Here is a 14854-nt window from a genome sequence, read left to right on the forward strand (position 1 = left end):
AATTCTGCCTGAAAACAAATAGGAACTTCACCTGATCCTGTAGCAAATGTAGCCTTTGCAAAAGTGGACAGGAAGGTTGAGTGTGGATATTGTGGGCAAATCATAATTGAGAACACAGGAAGCCTGTAGTATAAATGTGCTATTCATCGCAGTTTCCTAACAAAGATGTGGTCTGAATGGCTGGTAATGAAATGCTTTCTCAGTACAGTAATTTTACTTACTGTTTAGATATGCTATCGACAAGTTTAGATAGAGGCTCTTTTTTTCTTCAAACAGATGAGCAACTTAATGTATTGAATAAAATTTCAACTTCTTAAAATGACATGCTGGGAAAATAGATGCATCTAAGTGATACTTGGCTGTAGGGGTGAAATGAAAGAACAAAGCTGCAGGACTCTTTCCAGCTAGGGGAAGTTCTGACAAGGTCATATAACAAAAGCCTAATATCATCACTCTGGGTTCCTGGTTATTATTTCAGTATGTGCTCTGACCAGTGAAAGCATTGCTAATTTTGTTTTGTGCAGCTGTCCTCCATGTCAGGAGTTTGTGTCTTTACACTGTTGGATCTTGCTCTCCCTAAGATATGCCTGTTTTTTTTTTCTATCTCTTCAGCAGTAATAAGCAGCTTTGAGACTGTTAAAATGATCCTCTCATAGTTTCAGCTGGAAGTGACAACAGAACATTTTTCTGCAGTTTAATAGTTGGGTAAAGCTCCTTAAAGATTATGCCATGTATCTCTTAAGTGTCTTCACTCTGCAATGCAGGCAGGCAAATGTGTCTGACTTTTATACAGCAGTATGTAATCAAATGACATTAAAGCAAGAGTGAGTGATGTAAAGATTCAAGAGGTGGTGCTTTGCCCCTGTTCAAACATTACACCTTTGCAGAGCATTTTAATGGGGTGGGAAGCTGCAGAAGGAAAGCTATCTGACACTTCAGTGTCTTTTCCTGAGATCTGCAACTTGGGAGACTGCCAGCCAGCAAGGTACAAGTTGACATGCTGCTCCCATCACCTTCACACATGCAAACACCACTGGCCTCTCAAATTTATTGAAATTGTTTGTGAAAACCTTAACGACCTGTTGTTGTCCAAAATGAGGCAGCTGCTGTTTCCTGGAGGAAGCCAAAACTACAGGATTTCAGCATGTATTGCAGGATGCTCCAGGGAGCAACTGAAGTTGCACTGAAGTTTGGATGACCTTCACAGGACCAGCCCTTAGCAGTGGAGTGATGATTTTAAGTGACTTTTAGAATGGCCTTCCTTAGAAGCATTGCTCAGTATATACATTGACTACACTTTATATGAATACTTAAAGCATTTGCTTGCTATTTTCTTCAGGCCAGTGTGTTGCAATTCTCTGAGACTTGCAGCTGATTTCCGTGTGAATTAGATCTGTCAGGTAATAATTACCATGCTGACATGCTCATCTTCCTCTATAAAAGAGAGGTGTGTTCAGTTCAATAATAATTTAGCTCAGATCATGATGATTTTTTTTTCTCCTTGGTCATCTCTATTACCCCAGCGGTCCAAAATTCAAACTAAATCTTGCTTGGATTACACTTGATTTCTCCAGAGGTGTTACTCAAAGCTGTGACTTCTAGCCGATGGATTAACAAACATAGGTATGCATTCAGGGATGACATCTTTGAGCATCTGCTCATGTCACCATTTTGAGATTGCTAGATGGAAAGCAAAAATCTCAGTTATTTGTTTATTCAGTAGAGTAGGAAATAGCTGACCTGGATAAACATGCATAATGATCATGAGAGGCAGGTGACTGTAGGGTTTTTTATATCAGAAGTGGAAACAACCACTTAGTTATGTGTTGTGAAGTGGAAGCTTTCTTAAAATTCAGATTTGATCCAGTGGGTCAGAACAGTTCATGCCAATTTGTCTTGCAGGATCTTGCAGGGGGTGGCTTGACAGCCCCTTTTCCAGGACCAGGCAAGTTGGCAGTGTTCAGATCAGTTTATGGATGTTCATGAGGAGCTCTGCTCCTAGGGCTGCAAAGAAAGCTGCAAGATTTTCCTGTAACTGCTCGAGGTAGCAGGGAGAGATAGAAATGGAGTAGACTACACCAATGGCTGAAAAAGCTACGTGAAACAAATAACTTGGCTACAGGTGCCATGAATTAATTTACCTTTTTGACCAGTAAGGTTGTAGTTAAAATTGCAGTCTGGATATGGAGGTGCAAACAGTTCCTTGTATCAGAAGCTTGTGGGTATAGGCCAAGATGCCCTATTTAAAGAGTTCATGAACAGAGATTCTTATTTTTGAATTTCAAAGGATGAGGGTGCTCTTAACATTGGATTGCTTTATATGGGACAGCCCTGCTATAGGGGAAACAGCAATCCTGTCCCTTCTGAATATATTTGTTAGCTTGGTCTTGATGGTAAAATAGCACATAATCATCCTGACTTGAATCTGCTGCTTAAGGCAGTGAAGGGAGTTAAACTTGTTTAAAAAGAATTCTTAAGAAGGCATGGATTTTCCTCATCCTTTTTCATTTCTCCAGACTGCATGGCACCTACCTAGGGCAAAGTGGGTGGGGAAAAAAAAAAAAAACACTGGCCCTGTGTGTTCTGGAATAACAGCTCTGCACTAGGAAAAAAATGCATTCCATCACATATGTGTGTATGTGTGAACAAGCTGCAGTAATCTCTGCCCCTGGAATTGGCTCCAGTCCAGAGGCTGGCTTACGTTGCAGGGCAGAGCAGGTGGCATCTTTGCGCAGTCTCCAATTTCAGATTGCACGTTATCTTTAGGGCAGCTTTAGCTTCTAGCCAGTGCTCTGTTGGAAGCCTCTTGATGCACACCATCTGGTTTAAAAAAAAACAAACAAACAAAAAAAAACAAACCACCAAGTCAGCCTGGTTTGAGCCTGTCCTTTGAGGGGGTGGTGGTGAGGAAGTTACTGTACGTGTTGTTCTGCTGTGAGCTACTTCAAATGGCCTTTTAACTGGGGTCCATGAGTGAGGATCTCATTAGCGGCTCATCAGCACTAGATCAGGTCCTTGAAGCTGTGCTTTGTGGAATGTTCTAGTGCCAAGGAGAGCTTTCAATTCTAGAACTGTTTTGTGATACTGTCTCCCCATTTTAATCATATCTCTTCTAGTTGGAAATGATACCATAGTTTTAGTCTCTTTCAGCATGTATGACACTTGATATCTCTAACCACACTTTTCTTCTAGAATTTTGTTTTCCTCAGTGCTCTTTTGGGATTAGAAGCAGAAGTGAACACAGATAAAATAAAAAATAAAAAAAAAAACCACAGATGGGAACATACCATAGATTTGTAGTGACAGATGAGAAAGTATTTTCTTTCCTTCTCCGCTCCTTGACGTGTTGCTCCTCTGATTCATTTTTCCTTTGTTGATGAATGCTGAGCTAACACTTATACAAGACTGTCCACAGATTTCTCTTCTGAGTGGCAATAGCTGATCTAATCTCTGTGTATCGTGGTTGGATTGATTTCCCCATCACGCCCGCAGAGCACAACTTTGAAGTTACTGATGCTGAATTCCATCAGATAAGGGCCTCTGGTCTCTGCGAGAAACTTTGAGGACTGGCCAAGGAAATTTAGAAGTCACCAGGCAGGGAGTAGAATTATTTTGTATTTTGAGTTGTTGGCTTTGGCTGTATCACTTTCATCTGTTCACACCTCTGGATTATTAAAGCTTTGTCCAAAAAAAATAAGAGCGGAGGGGAGGGGGGCAGGTTAAAGAGAGTGCTAGCTGTTTGCTCTTTGGGGCTTATAGGTACTACTGTACTGGTTAAGAATGATACATTTAGCTCCCAAGGCTCAGGAACGTCTGAGGGTGTGCCAGCTCAGGCAGTGTTGCACCCTTAGCGTGGCTGTGGTGTGAGGGCTGGGGAGGGAAGGTGGCTGCCCAGCTGGAGAAGTAGACAAACCAAATAGTCTCTTGGCACCAGCCCCCTTGGAAATGTCTGGAATGCTGTACACAAAAGTGAAGCAGCTTTAATTTTTTAAATGACCTCATTAACCCTCATCAAAAACATAACGAAATAGCAATATTTAATTTGTTTTACAGTTAATATTTTTAAAAATCCTTGATTTTATTGTGCTTTACCATTTTGCCAAATACTTAGACAATGCTGTGCCACAGGCTATTACTTTCCTTGTTATTCCTATTTACCTTTGGTAAAAACTATTCACATCTGAAGAAGCGTATGCACAAGATACAATCTCTAACACTGGGACACAGTTTTTGTTTTCTGTGCCTATTGACTTTACAGTAGCCTTAAGGTTTTCATGCTGACTATTAAGCATAGAACGTTATTAACTCGCCAAGTACTGTTTATTTGTTAGGGCTTTAAGCTTATCTTTACTAACATTTCTACCAGTTTTACCGTGTTCTTTGCCTTTCAGCAGTTCTAGGTGTTCAAACTATAAAACCAGCACCCCACTGTGATTCCTTGCTTCCCGCTCTGACCCTTTTCTAAAATATTACCCTTGTAATACAGCAATAGGGAATGGTTCAAAAAAAGAGTCTTGGATTCTGACACTGAGATTGGTAATGTTCCTGTAAAATGTGCCAGCAGTTCTAGTTGGGATGGAGGGGAGAAAGGGACAAGTACAAGAACTGTGACCAAGTACCTTATGATAAACGTGCATAAAGTGCTCAGGAGGAGAAACTAAGATCTGCAAGCAGCTTCATCCCAGGAAAAAGTAGCCTTTAGCAAAAACCCAAGTTCAACCTTTGTTAAATGTGACTAGATATTTTACATTCACTAAAATTGAAGTGCATCACTAATAGCAGTTTACTCTCTTCACTGGGACCAGCTGATTCATGGGAACTGCAGATCAGGGCCAGCAGGCTGCTCAGGAACTCAGCAGTAAATGTGAAAACAGCTTGCTGTGGTTATGATAGCTCAGCTGCTATAGATACCTCCAACGTGTTACTGCCTGAAGACACCACCACTGTTGGCTGAGCCATGTGCTCTGCATTGACTGAGGCAATGCTAGGATCTGCAGAGTCAGGAAAGAGGGTAAGGAAGGTGCATAGATAAGTATGAGGTGAAAAGCTTTGTGGTGGGCTGGAAGAAAAGGAAATGATGCTGAGGTTAGGGATGGCAAGATGTGCCATAATGGAAGGGAAGAGGCCGGTCCCCAAGTTTTAGGGTGAGCTTTGGGCAGGCAGACTTGGAGAAAAGAGAAATAATAAAACAACAGAAAACTTCTGATTCTCAGAACTACTTCATCTTCTATCTCAGACTGATCCTGTTTCCTCATCTGTCATCCCTACCTCTAAACAGCAAAAGCTCTGTGCAACAGGGTGTTATCTCTTGAATATTACTATAAATTAGAAGGAAATCTGCTGCAGCCTGTGTTATGGGCTTTCTTGTGAATGTACCATGTGCCATGCAGGCGTGCAGTTTTCCTAGTAGTGCCCTTGCCAGGAGGTTTAGAAATGGCTAGCGATGGGGGCAAGTCATAGTGACGACTTGAGCAGGTTTTGAACAAAGGTAGAAAATCAGGTAGAGATCTTTGTTCTGAAGGAAATAACACTTGGGAGGCTGCTTTGGTGGGACACATGATGGTTGGTGCTCTTGTGAGGTCAGCTGCTTTTTCAAAGCATCAGTTCAGAATTTCTAAACTTAACAGAATACTGAATAAATGAAATGTTTAACAAAAACAAATCTGTCAGAGGAATATTGCAGCTTCTTTTTATAGGATTTCCACATTTTAAACATCCTCCTATGTGAGAGCTGCTTTAAAGAAAAAATGAGATGTGTGGTAATATTGCTGTATGTTTTGAACATATTTCATCCTTTCAGTTCTTGATATGCTGTTGTCTGTGAGTGAGGTTCTGCACAGTCTCCCAGGAGTGAAGACGGAAGGCTGAGATGCATGTCCATTTATATGCATCTAAGGATTTAGTCACAGACAGCATAGACAGTTATGTAAAACATATCCTGGGGAAAGGAATAATGGTCCAACTCTTCTCATGATGAAAAATTTTAAAATAAAAAATTAAAATGTTTAGATGAACCTCGTTGGTGATAGTGAGCTCTGCACCTCTCTTCATGAACCCCAGAATCCTTTAATCTTTTGCATTTGCTGCAGTTGCACCTACTTCAAAGCATTGCTGCAGGCATTGGGAAGGGTTCTGGCACTCAGAGGGAATAGGGTGGGGATGTGAAATTCTGTCATCTCTTGGAAACTGCAGCCATTTCTGAAGTGCCAGTGTGAACTATCTTAACAAAAGGGCAGCAACATTACACAACTGGTTTGGGAATGCGGAGAGACGTAACTATATTGGCTGTAGTTTTGAGTAGTTTTCTTTTTGTTAAAACTTATTTTGTTGTTCATTTAATAAAAAAGAAACACAAAAACCAGCCCTCTTTATATTGAGGTGTGCTTGGAAAATAATCTTAGGAGGGAGCTGAATATAGCACGATAATGATAGGTGGGCATGTATATGGACAGATGCCATTCTGTCTCCTGGTTTTGAAACCCACCCCAGGCACCCAGCCATCTATCACTTCTGACATCAGTGCGTGGGGCTTGCTGTACTGGAATGGGGCAGAGGGGCCTGGGGTCAAGCGGGACAGAGGGGTGAAAATATTGATTTGGAGAGTCAGGGCTGGAAGTTTTATTAAAACTGGTTTGAATTTTGGCTGTTATCACTCATACCTTTCAACTGATCTTTCAATAAATAGTCTACCTTGGTACGTGTTAAGCTTTAGGTGAGCTGAATTCATTCAGCAGAAGCTGAGGGTGGCGATGCCTTACGAGAAGCAAATCCTGTGCTGCTGGTATTGGTAGGAAGAGTACATCAATCCTTTTGCTGAGAGCCATGAGAATGATCCAAGCAGTAACAAAAATACTTGTCCTTTTTCAAACCTGATGTTTATATGAATACAGGAGAAGAGAATGTCATTCGTCAATACCTTGGTGTCATACTTATTCAAGTTATAAAGGGAAGCCTATATCGTTATTGGCATCTGCTTACACTGCGTTGTGCTCTAACGCATACAACCGATGCTTTGACTTGCAAAATTACAAGATAGTGCTCTTCATTGAAGGAGTTTAATTGTGGAAGAAGCTGTAAGGTTTTTATGGTACTTAGATTGTGTTTTATCTTAAAGGCCATATTAAAAGCATTCTGCAATTAAGCCTCAAATGAATTAGGCATTATAATGCATTTCAAGCTGCTGCTGTTGTAAAGAATTACAATCCTTGAAGTATAAAAAGTGACTAAACTGCTTTTCCAAGTGAAATCTAAGTGCACTACAGTTGTTTATTGTGCAGGGAGTTTAAGTTAGGAATTCACAGTGCTAGGAACAGAAGGCAGTTTTCAAGGTACTTCCAAGGTTGGAGAGATCTATTTTTTTAATAGTCAATGACTCTTCAGCTAACCTGTACCCCTAATCTGCTACTAAAATGTAGCAAAAACTGAATTGGTTGGAAGGATGTTTTATGTGTGGATAAAGTACATTTTAAAATAATGCACAGACTTCTTATTTTTGTTGCATTACTGCTACAGCTTTGTTCCCTCTCCATATGAGTGCTACGAGTTCATACTCTCAATTAACTTATGCCCTAATGTTGGGAAGAGAGCAATTTCCAGTTCAAAGGCAGAAGAAATATGGATTCTAGTCACCAGAAGTTGGATTTTTAAATTGGAATAGTATATTGAAGTAACGTGTAAATATAAAACTAATTGTCTCTAAGAAAAAATTTAAGTCCAATTTTTAACTGCTGTTGGAAAGAAAGGAACTTGACTGTGCTTTTATCTGTATTTAATAAACTTGATCTTGGTTTACACTTCCTTCTGTTATGAAAGATCAAAGAGTATTCAAAGCCGGTATCTTCTTGGATTTTGCATGTTTAATGTGATGTTATTCTGTTTTTGGTATTGGAGACGGCCCTGTTTGCTCAAGGCAATAAGATGAGAGAAGGTAGCTATTACTGTGTCTTTGTGATACCCGCTCTGTGTTAACGTTATAGGTGCCCTAACGGAATAAAATCAAGTCATGCCATATGACTTCACTTAGCCCACACTGTAGTTACATGGTGTTACTAAGAAGGTTGTGTGTGCTTGTGTTTCTGGATTTTTTTTGATAAAGAAAAGCTTATACATTGTCTACTACTTTATAAAAGTCCATAATCTTTCTCTACAGAGGCAGTGAAATTGATAGACAATGTACAATAATCTTAGTCAAAAGTTAATCCACTTCGTACCTAAAAAATGATGCAACATATCCAATACTTACATGAATTCATTTATGTCTATTAATAACCATGACATCATTCACAAGGAGCGTGTGTTCCTAAGTAATCTTGAACAGGGTAAAACCTCTTACCTGCCCAGGTAAGAACAGTTTATGAATTATTGTATATCTGCACAGAAAGAGTTGAGGGTGTCACATTGTAGAAAGCTACAGAGCTATAGTCATAGGTAGTGTTTTATAACTATTATTGCAATATTAGTGTTGAATTTTTAACTGCATGATTAAAATACAAGGACTTCAATCAGTGTACCTTACTGCACAAAGATACTGCTATGTAACAGTATGTGTATAACTGTGTTTTTGTTACATAGTTGTGTGAGTTCAAGAATTACTGAGCAGAAGAAACTACTAGCAACTATAAGGTTATAAAAGAAAAGATGCTTAAAAAGAAAAGAAATTGAATGGATAGACCTATATAGCATCTTTCTTTTTTTTTTTTAGCCTTACCTAATACATGAATCTACAACTATTTCAGATTATCCATAATTAGTTTTGGCCATAAAATTTTATTTCCCTTGTGATGTCTGCTGATGTTTTGCACTGTCCAAGATGGTATAAGGTAAAAAGTAGTTGATCTGGGATGGGTGGAATATTACATAACCAGAGGAAAAAAAACTTGCAAAACCTTCTTACTGCCATTTTTTTCACCTGGTTTTCTTTGATTTCCTTTTCTCTTTAAATATCTGTGTTTTGATAAGAATTGCTTACTCTCTTTCCCCAAAGCTGCAAAACCTAATCTTAGTGGACTGCATAGTAGAGTATTTGGAGAAACTAAGAAATAGCAATAACAGTGCTGTGGGTTTTGCTAGTCAACACTGTATCAACAAAATGTGGTTTAGGGCAGTCTGATTCTGCAGGCTCAGCAGTCCTAGACCAGGCTGACACTTGGCTGGAAGCCACCTGGGAACCCTGGGTACTGTAGGCACAACCCAAGAGGTCAAGATCAAACTCCTGGCAAATATTAGACCACAGATGCTGAATGAGCAGAAAGACTTCATTCAGCACCATCAGTGCTGCTGAGCTGACAGATGGGAACAAACTCCCACTGACATCCCTTCCCTCCTCACCAGTGAAAGCTCTCTGTTGCTGTGAATGGCCAATCACACCCAGGCAGAAGCATTCTGCAGTTGTCTCATTTGGGTCTAATGATGCTATGCATTCTCTATCCATAAATGGAAAAAATGTTTTGTGGAGAACTAAAGAATTCTTTTTTGTTTCTCTCCTGAGACAATGTGGGACAGATATTACTGGGAGATAGGGGTGGGGAAGTGTGGACCTTTGGCTGAAAAACGAGGCTGCAAACTGGGTTTTGCTAATTCCATCCTAATGTGTGGTTTTGAAGCAGAATTGTTATGAGGAACTGCTGTTACTATAAAAATACATATCTGCTACGTTTGTCTTTGTTATTTGGCTGTAGTAGGAATTAAAGGGAAAATGAGAAATAAGTTACTACTGTGGGACCACTGGGAGCCAAATTTTCAATCTTTATGACTGTCTGGCATTATGAAAGAATATTATGAATGCCTGGCATTCCTAAATCTGTTGTAGCTAATTTGTCCTGCTTTTTCATACTCTTTTTGACTTTCTATCTGATAAAGTGTATTTCTGACTGTTGAAAAGTGACATGCAGCTCTTCTGTAATTCATTTTTTGGAATAGCTTTGCAGATTTACCAGATGAGTAGTGCTGAGAAGAGACAACTATTTTTCATCTGTTTTCTCAGAGTTGGTTGGTGTCTCTCCTCTCTTGATAATTTATGCCCTTAGAAGATTTTTTTTCTTTGGAAAGAAGGTTTGGAATGCAAAGATTAAATTTCACTAAGGTATAATCACATTTTTGCAAGAAGTTGAGCCAGAAGAAATGAGCTTAGCCAAACAGAGTTCCTCTGAATATTCTTGTACCTCCGCTGAACTAGAGCAGGACAGATGAGTTCTCAGCTTCCATTACTCGTTTTTTTTTTTCCTAGTCTGTGTTGATGCCATCTAAACACTTCTAAAGAAAACCAACGTCAGCAGAAATGGGAACTTAACAGAAGATCCATGTCACGTTCACTGACTGACCGTAGGTGGGTTCGTTGCTCTATGAGAGGTGTTGAGATCGTCCTCACATTTGGCACTGCTCTGCTGCTCTTGGCTCAGTAGTTACACTGTGAGATCTGTGCTTTTGGGTTGCTCCAAAGTACAAGTCTTTCACAATGTAATATCATTATTGCAAGTCAGATCACCTGCAGTTCTTCTGTAGGCCATTACCTCAATGTGTAGATCACTGATTTGTTGTTTGGTCACTATGAATGCTTTGCAATTTTCAGTTTTCTTCCAATGTACTTATTTTTTTCCAAAGATTACTCTTGCCCTGCTGCTTGCTTTTTTAAAAAAGAAGCAAGATAATGGAGTAACTGTGTTGTGAGGTCTACAAAACATGCTGCTGAAGACATGATCATAAAGAGAAAGAATAAAAAGATAGTTCTCTTAATGCCAGAAGTCCACCTGTGTGCTGTTCATCAATGTTCAATGCTGAGTTATTTGCCCCCTGGAGGTATAGTGCCTTAACTTTATGGGTTGCACTCATGAAAGCCAAGAAATACCAATTTTCCTGGGTCAAATCTTCACATCAGTGTGCTTGAGGGACAAGCACGTTATCCAGAGGGCTGCTTGTGAGAACTGGCCTGCTGGGAGAGCTCAGTGCCTTGCACGTGGTAAGGCAGACAAGCTGCAGTGATAAGGTATCGCACGCACTGTGCCTGGCTAACGCTGCTTTTTCAGCTGAGTGCACGTGTGGGAACAACTTGTGCTACTATCTGCCCTGCATCTTAATGTTTGTTTCAATCCCTATTCTTTGAATACTGTAGAGTTAAGATTATGCACGAACCAGCTTGGTAAACTTGGCCGATTCTGATTTTATTCATGAAGGCAGTTCTAATGTTCCCTGACAAATTGTTCCAGAGAAACTGCTTTGTGAAATACAATATCTGCCAGTTTCTTGCTACCAAACTATATTCCTATCAGGACATAGTGTTAATGATTCAGTACAAAATACAATGCCTGGTGCGGAGCGAATCTGAAATCATTTAGCATACTTGATTGTTAACTGAACTAACTATCCTGCGAGTGCATCGGCTGCCATCTGTCCATTTCCTGACAGCCTTGTCAAGGGAAAAAAAAAAAAATCCTGAGAGCTGGCAGAGGTCCAGTTTGCCGCAGGTCTGCTTTCTAGTGTTTTTGTAACAGATGTTGTGCCACATGCCCAAAGCTGCTGCCTATAATCTGCTGTGTGCTCAAATTTTTAATTTTGGGAATGCCTGGCTGTCTCTGATGCGAGATTTGCATTCATCTTAGTGGCCCGTTATGAGATGCCTTTGTTATAATGACAAGCTGATAAAATATCCAAAACTCCTGGGCCTCTGTCACAGGTTTTGTTGTGACTTCAGTGGACCCTGATCAGGCCTTGACTTGCCGGTTGTTAATAAGATGCTTTTTATCCTTTCATCTTTTAAAGTTTTTTTTTAATAGTATGGAGTTTATAAGACACGTGACTTGGAATTAGGAAGTCTGCTTGGTGCTTTTAAGGAAGAGAGTGGTCACTGTTTATCTGGGATGCTTGGCGGGGGGGGAGGGGTACGCAGACAGCCAACCTCTCTCCTGCGCGCAAACTAGGAATTGCACTGAATTCTTCCCTCCTCTATTATCTTCCACATACAAGGTAATTCCACAGTGAGCCGGTTTGTCCTAAATGTATGTAAATCAACCAAGGTGAGATGAAGATTTGAGAACTGCTGTGTTTTTTGGTTCCATCCTTAAGATGCCGTGTTCCTCCTGTGAAGCTCGGTGGCTGTCAGTAGAGCAGCAGGGGGGAATTATCTTCTTCCTGCAGCAACCCCTGCTGCTGCTGATAGGAAAGATTTCTTCTTCTCTCCTTCCTTTCTTTTCATTAACAAAAATGGGGAAAAAGAAATAGGTCAATTAGACAACACAGCATGCAGCATCATGCATCTTCAGACATTTTCTATATGCTTTATGTTTTGAGAGGTTTGTGATATAAAAACTGCTAGCAGGGTTGTCCGCAGAATATTTCTTCCATCCTCGTTTGTATTTCCACTTGATCAGCTTTTAGTGGCCTGCCTGCGTGTTTTCTTGGAGGATGAGAAATGGTTTGGCTTTGCGTCTGTTCAGCCGTGAAAGAAAGCGGCCATTGATTTGCTGCTGGCTCGGTGTGTGTGTATAAATACGGTACAACAGGTGACCTATTTTGTGTGTTGAGCATGGGAAACTGAGCTCAGCAATTCGCTTGTCATCTTTCAGGACAAGCCTGTAGCTCAGTTCTGCAACATGTGGCTCAACTCGCCTTTGTACGCTGTCTGAGCTGCTTTGAGCTTCAAATATTTGGGTCACAGTCCCTGCTTTTCACAATGTTAATTGAAAGTATCTGGAAAACAAATGTGGCTAAAAGTCTGAGTCTTCTTGGTTAGTCTTCATTTTCCGTCATAGAATCTATGATTCTATGATTTTGTGTGTTAAACACGATTTACCTGTCAGGGAAATTCTTCCCATATGCATTGCAGGGGTGATAAGCTCAGGATATTCTGAACTATGGGGGAGGCCTTCATAATTTCTTTAACTAGAACAGTGACTAGTTAGTGATCCTGGCGTCCAAATCTCAGCCTGCGAACTGCTGCTAGTTCAGGCTGAGTCTGCAGGCATCTGTTACTCAGCAGCAAATGTCACTCCCTCTCCAGCTCCGTTGTTAGAAAATGTTAAAAAGGCAGGTAGACAGTAAAAGTTTAATGCCTACAAAATGACCTGGCAGCTTACAAATGCCTTAGCATGCAGCATACAATTCAGCCATAAATGATTGCAAGGTATTTATGATGATTTAACCCAATAAAAATTAAAACAACAACAGAAAAGACACAGCAGCTGCCAGATAAAAAGGACAACCGAAAAAAAATCAATATGTGATTCTAAAAATGCATGCTTTATGAATGCATGCTACAGTTTATGGAGGCAAGTAACTGAGCAAGGCAACAATTTTTTCTGCTTTGATGTAGTGCGAGATGCCAAGTACTTGTCTGCAGTTGAAAAGGTGTAGTTTTCCTAAAAGATTGGACGTTGTTTTAGTAAAAGCAGAGCAGGAAGTTGTTGCAATACCAAGCTATCATTAGCAAGTGGACAGACAAACTTTGCTTAAGTCAGGTGAAGATCACTTATGTACTTTGTATAATCAAATCCCACACCTCTGCAACCACAGCCTAACAGCAGAGCTGGAACAAGCTGTAGCTATCACAAGCATTTCATTTTCTATACTATGCATAGATTTGAAGTTACATAAAAGCACGTGTCTGCGTTATTTCCCTAACACACAAGAGAGCAAATTCTACAGCAGTTATATCAGGAAAGCTTCTGCAGTTCTTACCTGTTCAATCTGGAGACATGTTGACAGTTCCGGTGCGTAACTGCTTGTGCCAGAGCTCCAGGATGCAGCGCAACTCTGTGCTGGAGGCATGGTGCTATAGATACTGAACCACGTTTGATTAATTGTGGTACAAATAGGTCAGAAGACAGGCAAGAAAAACATAGAACTTGGAAGCTGGCTATAAATAAGGCTATCTAGAAGCCTTAGTGTTTTTCCTCCTATCTATCCTTCTAATCCTGAAGTCAGGCACTCTCCCTCTCTCGCCTTCTCTCCATTGCTTAGCAACACTCAAGGGTGAGCCTACTTAAAGCGGAGCTTTGTTCCCAAATGTGATTTCAGCAATATTTACAGGCTCAATGTTTCTGAGGTGGGAGAATTGAGACCTTTTCTCCCTACCACCATTAGCCTGCTTCATTAAATGGTATCGCTTCCTCTCTGCTTCTGCACCCCAGACAAGTTTCAGTTTTTTGTCTCTACTGTTTTGATCTAACCAAGGGTGGTGAAGAAGGCGGGGGGAGATTTGAATAAAGGTTTAATTATAGAGGGCACTCATACAATATGTGCAACAAAGCCATGTGTTGGGCGTAGATTGGAGTATAAACACAGAAAGGGCCAAGAAGAGAACTATTTTTTCCACTCAGTTTCCACTTTGATTTTAAAGGAGAGATTCAATAAATAGTATTCTTTGTGCCAACAGCTGCATTCTGAATTTAGTATGATCAATTACGTATTACATACATTCAACATAATTTTGAACAATCATTTTACATAGGGTGAAACTGCAGTAGCTAATTGTTTTCTTTGCAGTTCTTCTAATTTCAGCAACCCAGTGCAGTATCGGTATTTCCTAGAAACATTCTGTTTGTTAGGCTAATCTGTGTTCAGTCCTATTTCTAGAGAAAGATCTGGTTTATCCATTCAATTTCTTTTTCCCTGACTCTTCTCATGCAGTTCACTGAACTTTGAGCTCTGCTAGTGTTCTACAAGCCGGAAGATGCTGATATTAATCCATCTGATCTCAAAGGCAAGCTAGATCACTTAAAAAGGAGATTTCTGTTCAACTTTCTCAAAATATGTGCAGAACACTGAGGTTATATGAAACATGTACGTAGAAGTTTGTGGTAAGTCTACAAGAGTTGTATTGCTGTATCAGAGCCATGACCATGTCACCAACAGCCTGGTGAAA

The 14854-nt window shown here is 40.2% G+C and overlaps 1 long non-coding RNA gene across 1 annotated transcript; it reads right to left on the reverse strand.

The window, feature by feature from the left end:
* Positions 2580–14141, reverse strand: LOC110403877. The gene is made up of 3 exons (XR_002441879.1): positions 13669–14141; positions 3288–12179; positions 2580–2820 (listed from the first exon to the last, which is right to left on the reverse strand). It is a non-coding gene; the product is annotated as an uncharacterized LOC110403877 (long non-coding RNA).

Source organism: Numida meleagris, chromosome 9 (genome assembly GCF_002078875.1).
Source record: "Numida meleagris isolate 19003 breed g44 Domestic line chromosome 9, NumMel1.0, whole genome shotgun sequence".
In the NCBI taxonomy this organism is placed as follows: domain Eukaryota; kingdom Metazoa; phylum Chordata; class Aves; order Galliformes; family Numididae; genus Numida; species Numida meleagris.